A 9556-nucleotide genomic window follows, 5' to 3' on the forward strand; every position below is an offset into this window, starting at 1 on the left:
TAGCATCAAGATCAACAGTTTATCCAAGGTTTTAACCGTTCAATTGATGGATCACTTTTTGTGGATGATTTTAATATTTCTTGTTGCGGTAAGAATATGCATACTATTGAACGGCAACTGCAGCTGTGTTTAAATGAAATAAATAAATGGTGTCTTGAAAACGGCTTTAAATTTTCTAAATCCAAAACTAATTGTATACATTTTTGTAGAAAATATAAACCGCATAAAGACCCGGAGCTGTCTCAATGGCACTCCCATCAAAGTTGTTAAGGAGTCCAAGTGCTTGGGTTTAATTTTTGACTATCATTTAACGTTTCTGCCGAATATTAAATCCCTTAAAACTAAATGCCTGAAGGCACTTGACTTGTTGAAAGTTGTTTCAAATTCTAAGTGGGGAGGGGATCAAGCCACTCTCCTACACCTATATCGATCATTGGTCCGCCCGAAACTTGATTATGGCTCCATCGTATATGGTGGAGCCTGCAAAAGCAACTAAAAACTATTAAATTCTGTCCATCACCAAGGTCTAAGACTTTGTCTTGGATCCTTTAGAACTTCTCCTGTTGACAGTCTCTACGTCGAGGCAGATGAACCATCTCTTACACAATGCCGTATAAAATTGTCCTTGCAGTATATAACAAAATTTTATTCTAACGAGTCTAACCCTGCATTTAACTGTGTCTTTAATCCTCTTTATGAGGATTTGTACAACAAAAAGCCTTCTCTTGTTCCACCTCTTGGTTTAAGAATTAAACCATTCATTTCTGCTGCTGGCATTGAGCTGGTAAATATAGCTCCTTCCCGTCTTCTTTCTGCTCCTCCTTTGCAACTGGTGAGGCCACAAGTTGACCTAACATTAACAGCAGAAACATTAAAAGCAGAAACTAATGAATTACAATATAAACAAGAATATAATCAGTTAAAAAGTAAATATAATACATACAAATCCTTATTTATTGATGGGTCTAAGGATAGTGGCGCAATGGCTTGTGCCACAGTCATTGGATCCAGAACAATCTCTTCGAGTACCAAATAACAGCTCTATTTTCACAGCAGAAGCTAACGCCATAGCAGCAGCTCTTAAATATATTAATAGACACCACAAATATAAAGAATACATCATATTTTCAGATTCTCTTTCTTGCCATCAGGCTATTAAAAATCTTTCGTGTAAACATCCACTTTTAATAGAAATTATTGAATTATATAATGATCTTGCTACTGGCCAATGTGACATCGTCTTTTGTTGGTTGCCTAGTCATGTTGGAATCTCTGGTAACACAATGGCTGATTTGCTGCTAAGGCAACACACAACAAATCTGTGACACCACTTCTTATCCCATATTCTGATTTTAAAGACAGCATTAGAACCTACATCCGTGATCTGATGCAGAAGAAGTGGGACACCCAAGTAGGTATCAATAAATTACATGAAATAAAACCCTACTTTGGTTGTCAGTCCAGATTTGAAGAGGTCATCATGCGACGATGTCGCATTGGCCACACAAGATATACACATGAATATTTGTTGAAAGGCGAAGATCCTCCATTTTGTATCCCTTGTGATGAGAGAACCACGGTCAAGCATGTGCTGCTTGACTGTGTTGAATTCTCCATCATCAACTATTTCAATATAAAAAAAACAGTACAGGACCTTTTTAATAAAGTTTATTATCATTTAATCATTGAATTTTTAAAAGAGATAGATTTGTTAAATGAATTTTGATATATGTTTGTACATAGATAAAGTTTTATAATTGGTAGTTCAGTTTATCAACTTAGATTGTTAGTGGCTGTATCCTCAAAGGGGTTAAAGTAGCATAAAATAATTGTCCTCCTGAGAGGGTACGCAAGTCCCAAAAACTTACAAAGTTAAATTTTCAGGTACCAAGTTTTTAAACGTAGTATTTGTGTTCTTTTACATTTCGGCTAAATTATCCTACAATCGCCAGCGGCTGAAGGGATGGTGTAAATCCAGCTAGGTTCCATGCAGGTACCAAAAGTAATGTAAGTACCCATGGTTCCTAGTATGGTGTTCTACCTTCAGTTGCTGGCGATCTATAGACCGTGTTTTATACTGTATTGTCCTCTTTAATTACACTGTTTTAGTTTCACATGCTAGTTTTTTGTTCATATCTGTGATACTTTAGTGTTTTTACTGTCCATCGTCGACAGGTTTAACTCTTCATAATGTTATCATTTTTGTATTATATAAATTGTTTCCGTCACGATATGGCTGAGATATTGCCGATGTGACGTTAAATATTAACTCACTCACTCACTCATTTTTGGATAAATCATGAGCACCAAGGACGACTTCCAAATCGGATACTACTGCTCCATTGTACAACAGAAGACATTTTAGATAACCCCTTTAATAGAATACAAATGCTAATCGTCATGATTCCCCCTTTCCACATTGCACATGTGTGAGACGTTTTGCTCCTTATTACAGAACATGAGCCCTTAAAATGAGTAACTTTGCTTTTCTGCATACATTGATCCCTGTGAGTATATATACTGTACCACTTGTTAGGGTGTACGTTTGTTAGATGGCAGTGTATATAACCGTTCATTATATGGCAGTAATGCATTGTACAAAACGTTGTGATCAGATTGCAGTGTATGTGTTAAGATTAGTCTATACAATGCACTTTATGCCGACAGACCCCTGAAGATCCGGGTTAGAATTTGTGTTCAGTAACCCATGCTTGTCATAAGAAGCTTGTCGTCAGGCTCGCTGACTTGGTTGACACATGTCATCGGTTCCCAGTTACGTAGATCGATGCTCATGCTGTTGATCACTGGATTGTCTGGTCTAGACACGATTATTTACAGACCGCCGCCATATAACTGGAACATTGCTGAGTGCGGCGTAAAGCTAAACTCACCCACTCACTACTGACGACAGCGAGCCATTGTTAGTCTATACAATGCACTTACTACAGACAGCGAGCCCTTCATAGTCTATACAATGTACTTACTGCAGACAGCAAGCACCTCATAGTCTATACAATGTACGTACTGCAGACAGTGTGCGCCCGTGAGTATATACCACTTGTTAGAGGAACCCTTCAGAAGAGACCCTCCACACTGGAAGACACCTCGATACTTCAAAGCAACCTTTGATGTAAGAAACGTGTAAGATGAAAACTTGATGAAATCAGTGTCTGAGGATATACATACGTCATGGCCTTGCAGCCCTACCATCACAAGCTTAGAACGGGGCAAAACGTTGATAATGTACAGTACAACGACAGGCAATCTCTAGCCTGTTTTAACATTGTATTGTCCACATAGTGCTATTACTTGTAACTTTCCACATTAGTTTTAATTGTAATTGTGATGTACTAGTTGTTTTACTGTCCTTTACCGACAGGTTTTTTTATACTATACACATATTCCATTTCAATGTCAAACATGTTCTCGTCACGATATGGCTGAAATATTGCCGATGTGACGTTAAATATTAACTCACTCACTCACTCACTCACTACTGTCAGTTATATTCTAGACTGTGTTGACTTTACCAGTGTGTTTAATGCAATGTTCCTTTCATCGCGAAACTCATATGAACGGATAAATGAAAATCAATGTATCTTCCAGCACATTGTAATATGTTACATTTCTTTGTTATAGATATGACCCTTCGTATTAGACAACAGAGCGAGGGATCTTAACTTGTGTACTTACCATCCATGGAAACGAATGAGGTGTCACTATGTTCCCTCCAACAATTTGTTTGTTGTTTGCTTTACGGAGGGTTGCGTAATCAAAACCAACACTGTTTGTACCACAAACTTGAGGATCCAAATCACTGAATACCCCTGCAATAAAGTTTGTAAAGGCATATTATACGTACGCATCATGTTGCCATGATTGCACACAAGAAAGCATACCAAGTATTATCATAGAGTATGAGAACAGACGATGCATCTGTAATGGCCTTAGACGGTCGCAAGTGTTGTAACGTGAATAGATATTGTACTTATAGGAAACTCCACGTCCACGAACAAAAATGCAAACATGTAATCAAGTGCAAATGGGTATGAGTAGCTCCGGTTTCGGAGATCCGTTCCAAAATGCAGTGACTTGATATCATGACAGTTCCATCTTCCATATAAGCACTTCTCCCTATTAAATACACATTTATGAATGACTAACAATCATTTCATTGCTAGAAATGACGTTATCTTAGGTGATTCGTTTGCCGTGTCTTTTGGCGCTACTGTAAAACTTTCAATACAGATAGCTCTCTGTCATAGACAACAAATCAGTAGTGTGAATAACAGGAAGACTTCACTAGTAAAAAACCTGTAACAAGTAATGGTTACAATGAGATTTAATTGTTCCGGATTGCGATCCACGTTTTTTTTATGCCCAAGGGGCAAGGGAGGTAACTCCAAGAGTGGGAACTCACTGCGGTGAAGATGACCAGAGATGTAGACAGTTTAATGGGTTTGCAATTTGTCTTGAACCGACAACATGGAGGAAGACAAACACAACAAGCAATTAACACTACGGTGTATGATCATTATACAAACAGAAGTAGAGAAACGCCGTGTACAAGAATGAACAAACCTTTTGTTATGTCTACAACAACTTGTGTACACTATCTTGCCTATGGTATCCACCTGGATGTTACATACCGGGAAGGCACTGTTTGTTCATTGAATTATATCTAGGCTGTATATGATTGACTTTAATTCAAATTCCGCGTGTCTGCACTCCTTTATGTAGGCACGGGGCGGTGGGGTGGCCTAGTGGTTCAAGCGTTCGCTCGTCACGTTGAAGGCCCGGGTTCGATTCCCCACATGGGTACAATGTGTGAAGCCCATTTCTGGTGTCCCCCGCTGTGATGTTGCTGGAATATTGCTAAAAGCGGCGTAAAACTATATTCACTCACTCACTCATGTAGGCACACCAATAGTGTCTGAACAACTTCATGTCTCATAAGTGTTGGGATTGTCAACATATCCGCACTTAGTACCCCTTTCAGCACGAGACATAGTTTTAAAATACATTGCACTATTAATATATATTATCTGTTTACCTTTATGATAAGAGAAATGCGGTCTTCTCACGTTAGATTTGCCTCTGGTGTAATGTGTCACCTTACATATAAGTAGGCGTGGCATAAATAACATAGGCAGGTACCATGATTGTGAAAATCACAAATATTGCATATTTATACTTGTTTTTCCCTTACAAGCTCATAACACATATTTATCCAGTAGTATCGGAAACACGTTTATACCTAACCCGTAAACCGTACCAGATCCCTCAAATGGTCAGCCCAGATAATTAATAGTGTGTGAGTGAGTTAAAATTTTACATCGCAATATTACAGCCATATAGCAAACGAAACAAGGTCATTATTTTAAAATATCTGTCGACAAAGGACAGTAAAATAGGTGGGTATATCACAGTAGTTTTAAAATAAAACCAAACTGACCATACTTAAGATTAGAAGTAGATTCAAAAGATTCATTCCTACCAATTAAAACCAGGCTATAAATCACTAACAACCAAAGTTTGACCACCTTACTGGGGATCAAGGGGACTTACAGTGCTTTTGCTTCCTACATGATATCCCAGCAAGAGATAAGTAATAACATACGGAAACGAACTACAATTCGTCAAAGGCTGTCAGTAATTTTAATTACACGTATGATTGCTAACTGTAACATAATACCTTTGTAAATTAGTTGTGTGAATATTTTGATGATGGATCAAATAATGAATTGTTTCCTAAACCAACTGTCAGAACAAATATCATCATAGAAGCCCAAGATCAAGTAACAGAGTGTAGTATAGTCTCTTACCTGTAAACATCGACCCCAATATGAAACCGAGTAATAGTGCCATAACTATGGACAGCTTGCCCCAGAACCTGAGACACCTCAACTCTTTAGACTTGGATTGCCTTCAGTTTTAAGACAGATAAACGTACACGACAGATACAGATGACCGCTCATTGTGCTGATTTAGCATTTTTAACGTAGCAATATTTCGTTTTAATACATAAACCCATAAATTAAAACCAATTTTTTGGGTGTATGTTACGATATTAATCTAAGGTAATTAATAACGATCAAATATAACCTAAATGCACACAGACATAACATTTCTTTGTAAAGGATATGATATATACATGCACATATATGATGTTAAATATTATTCAACTATCATGTTCATTACGTAACTTCAAAGTAATATTCACCTCATTTTGCCCAAAATACGTTATGAGACCAAATTGGATCGTGTGGCTGCTGACTTGGTTGGATGTGTGTAATCGTAATCGTAGGACGCTGAGCATGATATTAATCATTGGTTTGTTTGACCAAGATTACATGCCATCCGGAATTGTCTTGAATCTAGCTGACCAAAATTAATCTCATTTCACATTACCAGTACAAATGACGATGGTTGTGAGATAGAATTCTCAATGGCCTTGATTGTGTTTCTAGGGTTGTGAGCACTGTCAGCAAAGCTAAGGATTACTCCCTCCCGACTATACAATAAGCGCTCCCTGAGACGCGCATGCGCAGTGTAAACGACATGTTATGGAAGGCGCCATTACAAAACTCTACCCGACTCATAGTCAATAAAATCAATGGAAACACGCAATTGTTTGGTCATTTCGAAACAAGCACCATACTGTGTCTTTAAGAAGAAGAAGAAGGGTTTATTTTGTATAAAGGCCATACGACCCATCGTACAAGGTGGTACAATAGTGATTTTGGTTACCATTTTCATACAACAACGCTAACAGGAGCAGAATAAACATGTTCTAAGAACTTGACAAAATTATTTATGATGTTATTGTCGGATGATGTTCATATGCTGCGGAGTGAATAATAATTTCCATGGCACGTTTTCGGAATGTAACGACGACGCATATCCTCATAGCGTTTACAAAAATAGACAATATGGATTTCATCCTCAACACTTTTACAGTGTTTACATAACACAATATCATCATTGCAGGAGGCAGTACCTCTTCTAATATATTTGATACCTACTGCATTACACCCTGATCTAAATAATGTGAACAGACGCTTGCACCTATTACTTATGTTCCTTATGTTTGGCTTTCATCAAAGTGGTAAACGTCTGAAACGTTCATGATTTTGATTTTCCTGCCACAATTTGATTTAATGGTGCTAAAATATGCACAACACCAGTCTTTGAGTCGCTGAGGTTTTGCATACACAATAAATATAAGTTATTAAATAATCAGTCATCGAAAGGACTGTAAAATAACTAGAAAATCTCAGATGGTGTCTAAAACTAGCATGGAAATCTAACACTATTTTATTTACGAAGACGATACAGTATAAAAACAGGCTATAGGTCGCCAACAAGTGAAGGTAGATCACAAAAATAAGGGACCATGGTCCGCAGTTGACAATACTGGTCTCATATGTGGCATTTTTAATATGTCTCCTATACCAGGCCCCGATTTCTAAATACAAACCTAAGTCTAAGTTTTGACTTAAGTTTGAGTGTTTACTCAAATTTGAGACACCGCGAGAAAATTCATTTCCCAGAACGAACTGAAATCGATATCAAATTAAAACATGATAGACAATTGAGTTTGGTGGATACATTACTTAAGTTGTTTGGGCTTTTTTATTTAAAACATGCAGTTGAGTTAAAACTTTAGTTGTTATAATCGTCAAACTCAGTTTGAAATTTGAGTAAAAACTTCAGTTTGTTTCGAGAAATCAGGGCAAGGTTCTTTCATCAAACATGGTGATGGTTACGTATATAGTTTGGGGGGTCTTGACAGGGGAGCCATTACAAACATTTCATGTAGGACAGACATACTTTCAATTTTAGCTGGATGCAACAAATAGGTTCATTGCAAATGTGATTTCTCGGTTTGGGTATTTTAATAAATGATAACATCCCGCAGACTTAACCGATCTCATTCCATAGGTTCCTTCTCTCTTTCGGCCCATTCTTGCCATATGCCTGGACTCATAATGATGTTAAGGTTGAATTACAAATTGGTAGGAGGAGCTTGCTCACATTATTTGCCCACATTTGAATGACGGACGAAGGTTTTTATTGTCAACATGGGACAAGTTGCCTTTGATGATGATGGCCTACATGTTGGTGGCAGTCTTGGTCGCCATAAGTAGTGGAATGTAGTAAGCTGCACGTCCTGCAACGCGTTCTGACGATAGAGCATCCTAGATAAAATGGTGTTCCTATATTAGAAGGAATTTGTTAAAGTTAGGAAAACATATTTTCAAATGAGAACGTTATTTCACAATCAAGAATACGAAGCCTTTTTTGGATTTAGTAGTCTGTGTCTGGTTTGGCCATACGTTTCAATGCAATATCATGAACTATACCCTCTAGATACTGTGAGCCCACCTATCAGCAAAAACAGTGGGATCGTTTAATTCATTTCAGTGACACAGAGTTTAGTATTATTCTTTCTTTGTGCAATCCCAATTCCTTAAGAAGAGGCAACAAATCTTCTAAATGAATGGTATAATTTAGCGTTCAACCTTTGTAGTGATCATGGCTGCGTCGCCGTATTTGGGATGCCGAAAACAGGCTGATTGCATTGCTGTTCCTCTGGTGAGAAAGACTGCACTTAAGGCTATTAGATATCATTTTTATGCAGCTGACTGAAATGTTGGCAGACACGACTGGAAACGTTCCTGTTGAATGACTAAAGTTAGAGCATTTTTTATAATATCAGGCCATTACCCTATTCGAGGAATGTATCCATCAATATCCACATAAAGGAACGATATGCCGTTCATCTGCAGCTGACAAAGAAACATGTTCCATGTCGTGTGTCTTTTAACAGTCTAATTTGCAAAAAATGTATAAATAGTTAAACTAGTGATGGACAGAAACGTTTTTTTTATGGATAGACAACTTCTTTAATGCAATCGATGCGACGTTTCGGTGTAGATGCTAATCTACACGATTTGTTTTAGAATACTTTGCACGATTTGTTTTGTCCACCATTCTTTTGAAAGTAATTCAGTCAGACAACAATGAGCAATCAATCAATCAACGTACTGGTGGTTACTCTTTTAAGGGATAGGCTTTTACACAGGCACTTTACGACCAAATGTATTCAGCAGGTAACGGGTCATTTCACCCCAAACACGTTCACCCCAAGACAGTTTCACCCCAAATCGTTTCACCCAGGTTGATTCACCCCAGCAAATATATTATTATTATTTTTACTATCAACTAAAAATGTTTCACTATTTTATTCATCTATGTATAATGTCAAAACAGCATATTTAGATTGTTTGAATAATTGCATCAGATCATATGGACTGTGTTGGATCGGGTGACGTCCTTCAGTGACGATGGCAAGGAGGTGCCTTGGACAGGAATGAACTTGTGGAGAGTTCCTTGCCTGTGTACTGTGTCCGGAGGTGAAGAAGCTTCTCGTGGATCTTCTTGAATTTCTGTCTATTGTTTCTTGATAGAAGACCATTCTGAACCAAGCGCACTTGGGTTTTCACTTGGTCAGTCTCACTTCTCAAGAGTGGCACAAGATCATAAAATGGCA

The 9556-nt window shown here is 37.7% G+C and overlaps 1 long non-coding RNA gene across 1 annotated transcript; it reads right to left on the bottom strand.

Moving 5' to 3' along the window:
• Positions 1 to 3025: 3025 nt before the first annotated feature.
• Positions 3026 to 5937, bottom strand: LOC124291793. Its single transcript, XR_006902279.1, has 3 exons — positions 5826 to 5937; positions 3694 to 3827; positions 3026 to 3123 (listed from the first exon to the last, which is right to left on the bottom strand). It is a non-coding gene; the product is annotated as an uncharacterized LOC124291793 (long non-coding RNA).
• Between the last annotated feature and the right edge of the window lie 3619 nt (positions 5938 to 9556).

The sequence above is a fragment of the Haliotis rubra genome, unplaced genomic scaffold, assembly GCF_003918875.1.
Source record: "Haliotis rubra isolate DU_JTF1 unplaced genomic scaffold, ASM391887v1 Scf5, whole genome shotgun sequence".
NCBI classification, from domain to species: domain Eukaryota; kingdom Metazoa; phylum Mollusca; class Gastropoda; order Lepetellida; family Haliotidae; genus Haliotis; species Haliotis rubra.